The 15,839-nt window shown below is 44.4% G+C and overlaps 1 long non-coding RNA gene across 2 annotated transcripts; it reads right to left on the bottom strand.

Moving 5' to 3' along the window:
- Nucleotides 1-1,147: 1,147 nt before the first annotated feature.
- LOC125690010 (uncharacterized) lies at nucleotides 1,148-15,839 on the bottom strand. 2 transcript variants are annotated; one of them, XR_007375475.1, is made up of 4 exons: nucleotides 15,665-15,839; nucleotides 13,860-14,033; nucleotides 11,349-11,937; nucleotides 1,148-9,966 (listed from the first exon to the last, which is right to left on the bottom strand). It is a non-coding gene; the product is annotated as an uncharacterized LOC125690010 (long non-coding RNA). The 2 variants fall into 2 exon arrangements; XR_007375474.1 differs by having other exon boundaries at nucleotides 13,860-15,839.

The raw sequence follows: 15,839 nt of genomic DNA, 5'->3' as shown, positions 1-15,839 counted from the left end.
GATGGCCATCCCTCATAACGGGCAGAACGTGAATGCTGAGGGCTCCGAGCCACTGTTCCTGTGGGAGCAGGGTGGCTGTTAGGGAACATTTCTTCTCAGGAAGAGCGGTGAGGCAGTGGCACGGGCTGCCCACGGAGTTGGTACAGTCACCATCCTGGAGGTGTTCAGGAACCACGTGGATGTGGCACTGAGGGACGTGGGCAGCGGGCACGGTGTGATGGGCCGCTGGTTGGACTGGATGATCTTAGGGGTCTATGATTGTGTGGTTCTACGTCTATGACTTAGCTGCAGTGGCTATGGATGCTCTTGCAGGGGTGGTCACCCCTGCAAGCAGATGATGTGCTTGCTCCCTGAAGCCCTGTATGACGTATCACAACTTGACATACTGCCACAAACGTACTGACTCATACGGTGTGCACAACTTGAGACTTTGATTTATGGCTCCTGTTGGCTTTAGATGCGTTGTTCAGTAGCTTTTTGCTACTGAACTGGTCAAGAATCAGAGCCCTAAAGAACAACCTGAATTTCCAAATAATACCCATATTATCAACAGCAGGTTACCTTGGTCACTCCTCTTTCATGTTCTGTGCAGCAAATTAAGTAAGGATTTGGTCATCAATTACACAAGAAGATACACGGTTGTGTAATTATTTACTACACTCATTCTTTTTATTGTCCAGTATCAACTATACTTCATTTCATTATTATGTAATTCATAGTGTAGTCTTGCAGTGCTATCACCAGGAAATTGCAACCTTCAATTATATCATGGGCTTGGTCGGACACCTCGCTGCTCAGACAGTGCTGTAACATGGAGGGTGAGTCTGAAAGCAGACCAGTCCCTTGTTCCTCCCCACCAGCTATTTGGCTATTCTGAACATGGATACAAATGTCTGTACCATGACAGTGTGAAGAGCTGGGAGCTCACTGCCTCAAAAGATGCTGTTTGAGCCTTTCCTTTCAGCAGTGATAAACTGTTGCTACTCATTTGTTTCGCTGCAGCACCTCAGGCTGTGTTTCTGCCTGGTCAGAGCATGCTGCATGCCCACAGTTGCCATCCCTCTCTAGTCCAAACCATTCTCATGATGTAAAAGACATCTTAGGTAAACACTTTATCATCAAGGAATGACAGAATTGTGTTCCCTGACCCAGCCACACTTGGGCTGAACTCACAATAAGGTTAAATATGTTGTTTAACTTGTAATAACTTCAAATGCTCACTCATCTGAAGAAGCGTAAAGAAGTAGTTTACATCAAATTGCAAGCAAAGGAATTGTGCAGGGTTTGTCCGAAGAGTGTTGCTCTGTGATACCATCTGAATCTTGGTGCTAAAGAAACAGAAGTGCCTACCAACAATTACTGTTCTGCTGAAGTTTTAGGACACAGAGGAGGTGGAGGTGCTGTGGTTTGAAGAGAAGCTGTTTCCCAAAATCCTATTCCCTGGGTGACTTTGCTGCATGAGGAGGAGGTGGCAGAGGTAAAGTGGAACAATCCTATGTTGGAAGGATAGTATAAGACACAAAGCTGCTGATCATGTGAACAAAACTTTACCTGCCAGTCTGAGTGCCTCTGTTCTGTGGTCATTCCCTGCTGTAGCTTTGAGTCCTGAGGTTTTCGAACATTGGACATTAACTCTGGCAGTTGCAGCTGCATTGGCTGAAGACATTACTGTCTTTACTACTTGCCCTGCCTCTCTGCCAGGAGTTACAGCTGTGTGGGAAAAGGAGCAGAGGCAGGATTCCCCTGGAGAAGGCTTCTTTTTCTATCAGAGCTCTGTGTTGGAATTTGAGGAACTTGCTCATTTGCCTGATTGCTCCCAGAGGCCAGGCAGCAAGAGGGAAGCTGTCCAGATAACCCGGGCATGTCCACTACATCTGCACAGATCCACTTGGCTACGCAAGGGCCAGAAGTCTAAGGCTTTCCAGAAGCTTTGGCCTCCTTGCGCATGCATTATTCCTCCTGGATGCACACACAGAAATCTGGGTCTGATCTGACAGTGCTAGGCAAGATAGGCTGTGTGTCCTGACCACTGCTGCTGTGCATCAAAGCCTGATATTTTGGCAGCCACTTCCTTCTTTGGCTGTATAAGCTACAAGATGAAGCTGAGGTGGCCAGGGCATGGCCCCACATTCTTGCTACCATTCATTACCACTCAGCAGAGGGGAAACACAAACACATTGAGGAAGGCCAGGGCTGCTTCCATTGGATCGTGTCTCTCAGAGCCTCTCAATGTGTATCTCCCCGTTGCTGGCCAGTTTGCCAGTATAGACGACAAAAAAATACAGCCCTGATCCTGCAAATGCAGTGCAGCACTTGCACGGAGGGAACAAGTGAAAGGTGTGTTGCCTTAATCCTTTCATGATGGTCACAGGTTAATTTGCTAAAGGTTAATTGTACTGTAAATAGCAAAAGGTGTGGTGTTCTGTTTGTTACAGATGGCAGCCAGGGAGAAATTCTGATGAGACTGCTGTTTGGAGAGGAGGAAGGAGAAGCAAATGTTCTGTGGGACCCCGCTTTGAAAAGAGAACTGAGAAGAAGAGAAGCCCCTAATTAATTTGTGCATCTTTCTCAAGTGAAAAGCAGGAACATAAGGGATGGCTGTAAGACTCTTATAAACGTTTCCTCTCTGAGATTGATGTGCCCCAATGAAAATAACCCTGATCTCTTTCAGGTGGGTACATTCCTCTGTTTGTGGCCTTGCTGCCCTCTGTAGGGCTTTGCCTGGGATTAGGAACCGACACATAGACTCCAAACAGGCTGCAGCATCACAGTTCCAGCCTGCAAAAATAACGTGTGCTAATCTCAGCAAGCATGCTCAGGGCGATCCTATTACTGCACTACTCCCAGAGCAGGATGCAAGGGGTGCAAAGCACCTGCTGCCACTGAGCCAAGGCAGGACCGTGGAGGAAGATGGAAGTGGCTGCACAGTCTGTTGAAGGGGCAACTTCTTGCTTCCTGCTGCATATTCAGAAAAATTTCCCTGCCCTGGGTTAGCAGTACCCCGTATCTGACAGCAAAGGAGCTCTGTGCCCCTACACTGCCTGTAGTGACCCCACAAGGCACAGGTTACTTGGCTGTGTTCAACTCTTCTGGCTTTTCAGAGGAGAAAAAAAAGCCTGTGCAAGAAACACCACAGGCCTCCCTTCCAGTGGCTGCCCCAAAATAAATACCTTTGCTCTTTCCAGAGGAGCTTCTCCAGAAAGGACTGGGTTCTGTTTGCTGTCTTGTAATAAATATTCTCCTCAGCTGTCCCAGCTCTCTCCTCTGCAGCCTGCTTCATTCCTAAACCGTGGAGAGGGCTCAGGAAAATTACTTGAGCTTTTCCTTCTGCTCTCACGTGAAGTAGATGAGGCCTCTGGCCTCATGGCAACCTTTTAATCATAATTAAATTGTAGCTTCTCTCTAAACCTTCTCTGTAGAAATAAGTGATCTGGAAGGCAACTTTACTCTTTACGGGGATTTCTGCCTCTTCAGATAATAACTCACAAGGTAAAAAGAAAAGTAGAAAAGTCTTTACCAATTATTTAATGTGCACGTGCAGCCTGTGCTCTGTTCTGAGTCACTGCTTTCCTGCACCAGTGCTAGGGAAAGAACTGGCATACTTCATGGTTTGGTGACACAGTATTTACTGGGCTTACAGATTTGGGGCACGAGAGAGCCCAGACTCCAGGGCAGGTTTTGTTTGCAGAAGTGTGCAGCTGAGAGTCTGACAGGAGATGCCGATGTGGTGACTGCTTTCCTACACCAAAGGGACCTGACTTCTATACAGTGAAGTTTGTCCAGGAGGTTATGGTTTTTCTGGCACCTGATGTTATTTGCTATTTAATGATGTCTGGATTCTTTGTGAGAGGGGACACAGAGAGGTCTAAAGTCTCCATCGAAACAAAGCAATTTACACTCCGTATCTGTGCTTAGCTCTGCCTTATTAATTATGTGCTGGTGACCTCTAGAGGCCTCTACCCAAAAGCACCTGATTTTTCAGGATCAGAAAACCTCGGTATTCACTGTTCTGGAACAGTGGGCAGAACAAGACTTTCACATTATTTCAGTTTTAGTCTTTCTTTTAGTCTTAACGCTGAAGGTATTGCAGAGTTAATAATTTATAGTTATTTTTTTCATAGAATCACAGAACCACCGAATATCCCAAGTTGGAAGGGTCCCATAATGATCACTGAGTCCAATTCCTGGCTCCACACAGCACCACCCAAATTCCAAAGCCTGTATCTGAGAGTGGTGTCCAAATGCTCCTTGAACTCCAGGAGCCTTGGTTCTAGTTTCACATCTGGATACGCATTTTTTCTTAATGAGGGGCAGCTGATGGAAGAGGGGAGGAATCCTCTAAGCTACTTTTCTTTCCTCTTGAGCAGCTGAGGTATGGGATCAAAACAGTACCAAGAAACCAAGAGAACTGAAAGGAGAGACAGAGAAGCACTGAGACACTGGGGAGTTAACTGACAGAGGCTTACAGTCACAGAAAGGCTTAGCATGAAGCAGATAGAAAAGCTGGAGGACATGGAGCATATCTAGAGCAATGAACTCAAAAAACTCTAGCAAGCTTGCAGTTTTACAGTGATGTGTGGTAGACCTCCTAAAGACTCCTAATTTACGAGCACCCAGCTGTTCTTCCAGACTTGTGCATTAGTTGCTTTTCCTAAAAAGACCCTCCAGCCCTGGCATTTCCTAATGGACCTCCTACCAACACTTTAATGACAGCACTTGTGTGGTGACAACATCCCTGGAGGCTACATACAAAGCAGTTTGTGCCTCAAGTTTAGAGAACAAATACAATAGCATGAGATTTTATCCTGCTTGATAGATACGGCCCATCAGAAAGGAAGAAATACATACATTCTGGATTTTGTTTTCTTGTGGCATGATGCTGGATGATTCATTTTTCTTAGCCAAATTTTTGTTATTCTCCCTTGTTTTTTTCTTTACAGTCTCTTGCCTTGTTCGTGTTCCTTTTGCTGTGTAGGCAATAGAGCTGGGGGGATTTCACGCCTCAAAAAAGAATGAGACTCTGAGCTAGTGAGGAGAATTTAAAACACTGAGTAAAGGAGAAAGATTTAAAGACAAGACTTTAAAAGAATTTTTACCCAGACCGCATGAAAACTTGTCTGAGATTGAGTCAAAACTCCTGAGAAGCATAAGGGAGAAAAGCTCCTTCCTTTCAGAGAAAAAATGGGCAAAAGGGTAGGTGGGAGAAAGCGTAAAAGGAAAGATGAGAGGAAAAAAATAATGGGAAAACAGAGGAATGAAACTCCTCCTTCCTCCAAATCTTCTTTGTTGGTTTGGTTTTGTTTTTTCATTTTGTTTTGTTTTTTAATTGTTATTTAATACGCCATTTAAGATTTCCATTTGCAGATGGAAAAAAGTGTGACCGGCTCCAAATATAAGAACAATGCTTGAGGGCAGGCCGAGAGAGAACAATAAATCAGAGCAGAAAATAGTTCACACAGGGAACACACAGTTATTAGAACATAAATAATCTTGTTTTCTCCTATATACAGCAGAAAACAAACACAGCTGTGTGTGCACAGGCACAGGCACACGCACGTGCTCGCACACACACAAGCACATGTCTCAGTCCAGGCCCCCCGGGGCAGTACTCTGATAGCACTGAGGAGAGGCAAAGGGTACACAGAGAGGTCTGTGGCACGGTATCTGCTGTACCACCTCCATGGAGTGGGGCAGCAGAGCAGAATGCACAGGGAGCACTCGGAGATGAAGCCAGCTCCTGGCTGCTGGCCAGAAGGAAGCCCTGGTCCCCACAGTAAAATGCAACTTCTTTCTTAGCGATTGCCACAGTTCCTAAATGCTTTCAAATTCTATGTGGTAGGATTACAAAGTGGATGGTGGCCTTAAATTGGGGCTGTGCTTGGGAGCAGGTGGCGTGGGCATGTATCCACTCCAAGTGCTACTCCAGAGCTACTCCAGTGCATCCAACCATTGCAGAAATCACACAGAAGTTGCCCATGTAAGTCAGGTACTCTGATTGGGTGAATCACTGAAGACTTCGTTAGGGAAGCTTGCTTGCCTCAGTGTCTTCAGGGAAGCTTCCAAAATCCAGCAAATGTGGATGCAGAGTGAGCCATGCAAGTGGGAGCAATGATGGGATGACTGATTTCCAAGAAGATAATTCATAGAATCAGGGAATCATTACAGTTGGAAAAGACATCTAAGATCACCCAGTCCAACTACCACCCATCACACATGGGCCCACTGCCCATGTTCCTCAGTGCCACATCCACACGGTTCATGAGCACCTCCAAGGACGGTGACTTCACAACTTCCCTGGGCAGCCTGTGCCCCTGCCTCACTGCTCCCTTCAAGAAGAAATTTTTCCTACTGTCCAACCTGAACCTCCCCTGGAGCAACTTAAGGCTATTCACTCTCATCCTAAAATTGACAGCGAGTCTGAGGCATCCAGACGAATCCTGTGTAGGACTAAGCTCTTTTGCCAGGAGAGAAGCAAGCTTACATATCTTTCGGCAGACCTTGCTGGGATCTGTGTGGCCATTTCCTCCCTGTCAGTGAAATTTTTCATGACGTGGATAATTCAGCATAATCACGTCAACTTAACCCAGTTAAATCACCACTGTTCTGAAATTGACTTATTTCGTGCTTAGTAGAAACCAACAAGCAAAGAGGATGCTTCATAAATGATCCTTGGAAAATCTCTCCACATTTTCTAATGCACTTGAATTTTTTCTCTTAGTTCCCTCACAGTAGAGTTGGTAACTTCTGGGGCCTAAACCACAATACATCTTGGGCTTGCTAAGATAAAAATACTGACTATGATACTAATGATACTAATCACTGGAAGCCTAACCTCCCCATGGAAACACATACAAGTGGTTAAACGTCTAAAGATGTTGTGCACCCTCTCTGCCTGGAGCACTGTGTACTGAGATATTGATCCAGGTATCACGGGCAATTATTTTCTTTCTTTCAAGATTTGTTTTTGGCTTGTTATTTGGCATCTAACAATCTACAACAGAATGAACTTTTATTTAGAACTAACATTTGATAGGGGATTGTCAAGATACAGCCACTTCTTCCCCCATCTTCTTTCTCCATGGTCGCCTGATGAGTATTTCCTTGTTCTTCTTGAAGTGGTAATAATTCTAACTGCTATACTGTAGTGACACCTGCACGCATGATATATGAGCTTGGCTACCTTTGTATATCTATGTGGTGAAATTCACAAAGGGGAGCACATACTAAGATTTTGCTGTCTATACTTCTTGACTTGGAACAGAGCAAAAACATTGCTTCTTGAGAACATTGCGTGTTTTATACCTAATCAGACCAAAAGTGTTGCTTTTCTCCCTTCTCTGCTATGCGTTGTCATGCTTTGGCTGGGATAAGGTAATTTTCTTTGTAGAGGCTCGTATGATGCTGTGGTTTGGATTTGCAATGAAAATAGAGAGGTTGTGGATGCCCCATCCCTGACGGCATTCAAGGCCAGGCTGGATGTGACTCAGGGCAGCTTGGCCTAGCGGTTGGTGACCCTGCACATAGCAGGGGGGTTGAAACTGGATCATTATTGTGGGCCTTTTCAACCCAGGCCATTTTATTATCCTATGATTCTATTAATAGCAGTGATAACATGCCGACATTTTAGTTGTTGCTGAGCCGTGCTACAAATAGCCAAGGACATCTCCACTTCTAACACTGCCCTGCAGTGAGGAGCTGGGGAGGCACAAGGAGTCAGGAGGGGACGTAGCCAGGACAGCCGACCCAGATTAGCCAAAGGGATGTCCTATACATCCATGCTTTCCTGATGTGGCTGAACACCCACTTGCCAATGGGAAACCGTAAATCAATTCCTTGGTTTGCTCACCTTTCCAATTCTCTCCCCCATCCTGCCTGGTGAGAATGAGCAAGCAGCTGCATGGTGCTGAGCTGCCCAACAGGGTTAAACAACAACAATACTCTATTTCTTTATTTTATTTTTATATTTTCATTATTTGTTTAGTTAGGTTTCAAACCTCAATCTCTGAAACATGTAGCATACTGAATGTCTTCACCACCTGGAAAAAATCTCACAACCCACATTTGGGACCCAAATGCAATTTCAGTTGCCTGATTTCTCTCTTCATATCTCATAACCAATTATATCACAATCTGCCTTCACAGCCAAGCTCACTTCTTCTGAGATGACCAGCATCTCAGCACTGTCCATGGGTAAAGTGCTTTGCTTAGTTCAAACCTGTTGTGAACATCAACATTTTAGGTTGGACATAAGGAAGAACTATTTCTCTCAGAGAGTGGTCAGGCACTGGAAGGGCTGCCCAGGGAGGTGGTGGAGTCACCGCCCCTGGCAGTGTTCAAGAGGCATCTGGACAACATGCTGCGTGATGTGGTTTAGTGCCTGTGGTGGCAGTGGTGGAGACGGTTGGACTGGATGATCTTATAGGTAGTTTCCAACCTTGTGATTCTATGATCAGGAGTGGGATTTGGTGTCTCCACAGACTCTGTGCCAAGGTGACTTCCTCTTGTGGCCCAACCAGAGGTGGGTATCCAAGAGCTGGCAGTCTTCCTATCTGCTACAGTTCCTGACTCGTAGCAATGGAAACTTACTCATTTATGGCAGTGTGATTGTTTAAGGCAGGGTCTCAAACAGATGCTTCTCTTACCAGTCAAGACCCCCAAACCGGAGAGACTGAAGATGAGGACAGCTGAAGGGCAGCTGGAGGACTCTCACCACCTATGCATTCCTGCTGCAGGAATGGCTGCCAAGGAACGGGAGGCAGTGGAAGTGGATGGCTAGGCTCTGGTAGGTGTCGATCCCAGAAAATGACTACTTATAAATAACTGAACAAGGCATTATATCCCCAAACACATTGTTGGCAGAGAAGCAGGTTGCTTGTGGTGCCTGACTGCTGTCTAGAATTCAAGGACAGTCTGCATTTAATCCTTTTGAAACTTCACAAGTAAGAATTCTTTCAGCATGAACTGAAACTTTCGACCACCACAAAACACATGGTAAGGTTACATGTCCTCACTTCCTCCCTATTGCCACAGTATGGCCTTCATACTTGTGTGATTGAATCATCAGATTGCCAATGCTAACACCCAGCCTCCAGCACTGCTACTATGCAGTAGGGAAACAGAACACACGTCGGACAGAACCTGACAAAGCAAAACTTGGATTTAGGTCAAGCAGAGCAAACAGGAGTTACTTGTACACTATACCTGGATCCCATTCAAACACAAAGCCTGATGAATTCACACTAGCCCAGACATGCAGGATGGTATCTCCCTTTTTCTTTCTGTAGAGATTTCTTTCGAGATAGTATGTTCAGCTCCTTATTTTGGTGCCCCCACAACATCCATTTTCACAGGCTGCCTGGCTGCCGCCCGCATTATGGCAAGCAGACAACTTGCATGCTCCACTTATTAACACAAACTGCAGAATTCACGGCTGACACAGGGCATGCCTGAACCATCGAGATATGTGCGTCTCTTACTGCAGCCTCAGCTCTGCCAGCTTGCCGTTACTCACTCATTTACCACTCAGTAGAGCTACAGCTGCTATCACAGAGCAAACAGTTCAGACTCAGATTGCCTAGCTTGGCCTCCTCCAAACTCTGACCAGGAAACCCTCTGCTCAACACAGTAACTTCTGTTGGGCAATCGAGGCTCCACAGGGCATCCTGCCTTCACGTGATGATGTCTAAGGTGGTGAATACCTCTCATCCTGGTGGTCTTTGAGATTTTGTCTCCCACCCCACTCTTCCTTGATCCCTTCCCAATTCCCTCTGGCTGCTATCACTTCTAAGATAGCAGACTTTCATTTGAGTTCCAGAGTTGGCAAAGGCTTTCGACTGCATTTTAGTCTGGTTTTGTAGAGGCTTCGGTGAGTAACATCTTAATTCCTGTTTCACTGGTTGCTGGAGTTTTGAATGTTGTCCCTTCCTGTTCTCCGGGCCACCTCAGGGCTCCTCAGCGTAATTCCTCCTGCAATAAAGATGACATATAGTACTAATCTTTTGATTCCTGTAAGTATTATATTCCACAATAAATGCATATGGGGATTTTTTTTTTTATCAGTTACACATTGAAAATTAAAAAGTACAGATATCACAGATATAAATTACACTGAAGCTAGCCACAAAGTATTTCTCAGCTTTGCCAATTCGTGATGGAAAAGTGATTAAATCAGACTGAGAGTTAAGCAACCTCGCTTAAAAGTTTAAGATTGATTTGGCAGTTGGAGAGTACAAGGATACCCAGGCTTTTATGGGAGCACTTGGGACTAGGATGCATCCTGAGTGTTTTGTCAGCCTGTACAAGAAACCAATTTAGTACAGTTCTATGTGTTCCTCAGCTCATACTCAACATTTAACGTGTACGCGCCTCAATCTTGAAACAATTTTCAATGTTTCTATTAAAAACATATGCAATCTAGGCAGTCAGCTGCAGTATGATTTCCCTGGGACATCTCTTACACTGGGGTTACTGAAATGCTCTCAAGCTCTTCTAAGGGAAGCCCACAGCTCCACTCTACAGCACATCCACCCTCTGCTTCTGCACCTGCAGGTGGCTCTGAAGGCCAACACTGTAGAGCGCAGTTAACTCTTACTCTTCCAATTTCTCTCCACTCTGTACTTTATAACAGTTAATTAGCGTGAGTTTTCTTCACACCACCAATTCACATTGGCTCTCATGTGCTTGGGTACCCCATCCATCACTGGTAGAGTAACTGCATTTTCGGAATACATCTCACAGTCCAGAGCAGGGCAGTGAGTTAGACACAATGGTTCCTATGTGCCGTAATTGTTGCCTTGAATGCATTCATCACTTTCCTTTTCTACCTTACTCATCTACTTGTACATAAACTAGAAGTCCTGGTGGATATTAGACATAAGGAAACACTTTTTCTCTCAGAGAGAGGCCACACACTGGAATGGCCTGCCCAGGGAGGTATAGAGTCTCTGTCCCCGGCAATGTTCTGGATGAGAAGCTACAAGACATGGTTCAGTGGCTTGTGGTAGCAGTGGTGATGGGAGGAAGGTTGGAATGGATGATCTTGTAGGTCCTTTCCAATCTTGTGATTCTATGATTCTATACTGTTAGTGTAGGCTCAAGGACTTGGGATTTTATTGTTTTGTGGTAGGATAACATTGGCAAGTCACTAGGTGCCCATCAAGCTGCTCTCTCACTTCTCTTCAGAAAGAGAAAATACAATGGAAGAGCTCATGGATTGAGGGAAAGACAGGGACAACATTCAGTGATTACTGTCACAAGCACAATAGGCTACTTGGGGAAGATTAATTATATTTATGGCCTATTATTAATAGGGCACCAAGAAATAAAAACAGACTGAAAACATCTCTCACCTTTTTTTCAGGCTCAACTTCTACTTCCTTCCCTCAATGAGCGCAGGGGAACAAGGAAAGGGGGCTATGGTCAATCCATAAAGCTTCATTTCTTCTGCTCCTCCATGGTCACTCCCTACTCCTGCTCTTTGTGGATCCCACCCACGAGATGTCATCCTTTCTGGTCTGATCCCACATGGGCTTTCCACACGCTGCAGCACTCCCAGCACTGTTCCAACACCGTACCAAGCTCTGTACCATGTAGTCCACGCTTCAGGCACTGCTCCACACAGCTCCCCACAGGCAGCAGCTCCCTCTGCCCTCCTGCCCCTCTACACATCGCTCTCCATGGGCTGCAGCTCAGGCCTGAGCTGTTCCTACAAGGGCTGTTATCTGACATGGGGCAGCTGCTGGGCTTCTTGCAGGCCACCCCACTGCAAAAACCTCGCCACATTAATCCAGAGTGGGAGTTCTTTGTCAGCCAATGCATTGTCTGTATTGTTGCCATACATTAATGGAGCTGGAATAAAATTGGCACAGTATCCAGTTTCATCCAAATGAGGCTGTTGAGCAGGATCCAGAAGACTGGTATACAAAGAGAGTAAGCACACTGTTTAAACAGAAACAAAGTCCATGATTTATTTCATTATTTACTAAGTGCCGCCATGGTGCTTGCTACCATCTAAACACTGTCTGCCCCAGGTCATTAGCACTACTAGACAAACCAGGTTCAAGATTCAAATACCTTACATGCACCATTTTCAGAACAAAACTTTTAAGAGCGACTTAAAAGTTTCTGCACGGCAGAAATTTGTAGATGAATAGTGCTAATTAAACATTAGACATCAAAATAGGTAAGTATTCCAATGTAAAGAAATGTCCATTTGAAGAGCTAACTTCCTACTGTCCCCTATAATTACTCCTCACTGAGTACTGCTGTAATGCATAGTACACCCTGTTGAAAATATAAGGAATGCCAGACTGGTCTTTTTGTTGTACAATAAGGAACATCCATTCATCCACAAAGTGTGAAGAGCTAGTGAGAGATTAAGTATCTTAAGATATCAGGTTGAAATTACCCTAAAAGTGTGTAATTCCTCAGTGAAGACGTCAGTAAGTGTAAAAAAATGTGTCTGCATGCTTAGGTCAGTAAAGATTGTATCTTAGATAAGGCTGCTTAAAAGATTGAGCTCTCAAAAGAATTACAGATTATTCTAGTCCCACAAAAATCATCCTGTTTTCAATTATAGCATTAAAGACAAAACCACAACATTTTAAGTTCTGCCGGCGGAGCAAATGGTCATTATGAATCTGGACAAGAGATCACAGAAATTGTACATAATGACTGTGAGATACTGGGGAGGTTGGTGGCCCTGCATGTGGCGGGGGGTTGGAGATTCATGATCCTTGAGGTCCCTTCCAACCCTGGCCATTCTGTGATTTTTGTCTGTATAAATGTTTGATATTTCAAAAAAATCACAAACACTTGTGCTTAGCCAAGCAATGCTTAGCCAAGCAACTTGGTCATAGGACCTTTCAGCATAAACTGTTCTTAAAAGGACACTGGTCTGTTTTTCAGAAGTTTTTCAAGATGTTTTAGTATATTAGTCCCTGGGGCAATGCCTATTCTTTTGTCACAGTTCTTTACTGATTTTTCAGTGCTTTACTTCACCCTGCTGCAGCATCAGTCTCTACGCAAGCTCAGTGAATCAGGAATCAAGGAGAATAAGGGCAAGCTGAGAGCTTGAAGAGCAGTATCAAAACATGAAAATAAGCCAGTGGAGCTACACACAGAACTAAGAATGTATATTTTCTTTTAATTCTCAGTGCCAGGAATAGTTAAGAGAAAGAGAGAACCACGTAATGATGTTCCTACAATTTAACACTTAATTATAGCAAATGCTGTAATAAAAAGAAGAAGGATGGACAGAATAGAAAATTCTCTTGAGACTGAAGTAAGAAAATGACTTTTTATAAAGAAAAACATTTTTTTTTTAAATACAAAAGAGCCAGCCAAAATAAGAGTGCAATGTGTTGTGGAACAGTTGTACAGCACAGCTCCTCTATCTTCTTGGCACTCAGAAACAAACGTTTGCTATGAATACCATGATCCAAAGCCAGGATAAACTGCTGGAGATCATTACACTGACTCCAGTGGATACTGCAGGCCAAATGGGGAAAGCAGTGCCTCAGGCCACCAGACAAGAGTTGTAGTGCATTTTATTATGTCGCATTTGTTTCAAAAAGGCCTACTCTGCTGATAGGATTCATGTAGCCGGGCCCTTCTTTCTGCAGGAACCCCAGATGATACCAACACAAATCTTTCAGCACACTTTCAGACACTACAAACAGGACAAAAAGTCCTCCAAACTGAAGGCTCCTAGAGTTTAGGGTATGCTGCTTGCACCAGGTGTAAGATCAGTAAGTATATAGATGCTGCATAGCATTGTACGATCAATAGGCATGCAGAGAAGTTAGGCTGGTAAAATTATCACATTGGAAAAGATAATGAGATAAAAGAAAAGTGCTCACCAGTGTTGTAGGCTCACAAGAAACTCCAGAAGGAGCAACCTCCAGACAGGGATCCTTCCTCAGTGGCAGTCAGTCCTTAAATGGGGTCTAGGAGAGGTGCAGCCAGGCTCCTCCCCTTCTGATCGCACAGCTGAATTGCCTTCACCTGGGCTCTGTGGCTGACTCAGCGCTCACCTCAGGTGATCAATCAGAGGTTCAGGCCGTGATTCAGCAGTTCCCATGCAACCAGATTTATCTCAACACTAGTTACATGACCAGCATCACATCAGAAAAAAAGCTCAGACTGATTCTGATTCTGACTGTGTTGTCAGTTTGCCTGGAGTTTTACAAGTTGCACTGTGTGTTTATCCAACTGTTTCTGATGACTTTCTTGGAAAGCTATTTGCAAGGTTGGAAAATCCCTAACTCTTCCTGATTGTTGCAAGAATTTGTGACTGACAAGTCAATACTTGTACAGCTAGACCTCTGTAAATAAGGAACACGAGCTATTATCATGTTCTGGTAAGTGGGAATTCACTTCTTGAAAATAGCAGCCAGGAATCATTCTCTATGCAAATGCATAGAGATGCGTGAAGAGGTAGAATTGCTAACACACATACAGGCAGATACATCTGCTGTGAAACCCTTTCCCTCATCTCAGCTCCTTTTTAGCAACCAACGTCAGCTGTCTAACTTTAGATGACAAGTAGGCAGAAGCACCCTTTGGAGGTGCTGGTGTCTCCCATTGACTCAGCAGATGACTAACCTCCACGCTGGTGCCTACAGGCAGGCTGTGTATATCTTTTCCCTCCCACTGTGCCAGACCCTCACTGGGCAGTTCTCAGCACACAGCAAGGAGCTCACATGCTGCCCATACATCATCCCTAACGTCTGCTGTGATCTTAAAACACAATTACAAAATGGTTATTTGCCAAAGGGCGCGCTTCTTAAAATGGCAGCCAAAGTAAAAGCTTGGGACACCGCTCTTTTCCTCCGCTTTCTTTTTTTCTGGTTTGTCTTCTCAGCTGTTCTAATTGTTGCCTAGTATTTGGCAGTGCAGTAAAAGCTGCTGTTGCTGGAGTGTTCGAAAAAATAAGACAACCTTCTGTTATACTTTATACTTGAGTCCATTCATGAAGATTGGAACTTTCTGTCTTGCAAAGGCAGTGTGCTAATATTCCTGAGATACTCTACAGTTCCATAGGTGTGGAAAAAGAAGCTAAATCAAATCTAAAGGATTTTTTTTTTTTTAATGGAAAACATATTCCAGCTTTAACAACACACTAGGATTTTGTTTTGGTTTCTTTATTGCAATGACTTATGATGTGCAAACTTCACATGCGCTTGCTGAAGTCATGTGTCTGCCTTATTTTAGCTTCGAAAATAACAGCGATGCCAATATTCTTTACTGTCATACTGGGCAACTTGAGAAGCTCTGAACCACAACAACTTTATGGTACTCAAAAAAGCAAACAGTGCTTTTCTATCCTTTGGCTGAGGAATAAAGTAGTAGGTTCTCCAGAAGGGCCCTCTACACATCATAAGACTTTCTATAAACACCTTGACACTGCTAAGGCTGGTAAACCTCCACTGTCGTCAGTAAAGGTGCGTTTCCCATTTGGGATCATCTGACAAAAGGTTCTCTCATTCCGTATCTGCCTGGCCTGCCTTAAGCCCAACTGAGCTACAGACAGGTAAAAACACCAGAATTCTGTTAGTATTGGTAGCACCAATGCTACGTACATTATTAGAGCTGTACTGATGATTAAATCCTTCAAAATAAAGACAAATAGAACCCAAAAACAGCTCCCCACCCCTCTCCTTACCTTTCAGCTAGGCCCTACAGAGGACTTAAACTAAGCAGGAAGTCTTCCACTGCTGTCATTTAAGTCAGTTTCCTGAATGTACCTCTGCAGTTCCGCAAACAGCCACAGAGAGAGAGGGGTGGAAAGGCAGGCAGTAGACTTCCCTGTTTCAGTAAGTGCAATGCTCATTCTTGCA

Source organism: Lagopus muta, chromosome 1 (genome assembly GCF_023343835.1).
Source record: "Lagopus muta isolate bLagMut1 chromosome 1, bLagMut1 primary, whole genome shotgun sequence".
Taxonomy (NCBI): domain Eukaryota; kingdom Metazoa; phylum Chordata; class Aves; order Galliformes; family Phasianidae; genus Lagopus; species Lagopus muta.
This window is presented reverse-complemented; position numbering and strand designations above follow the sequence as displayed.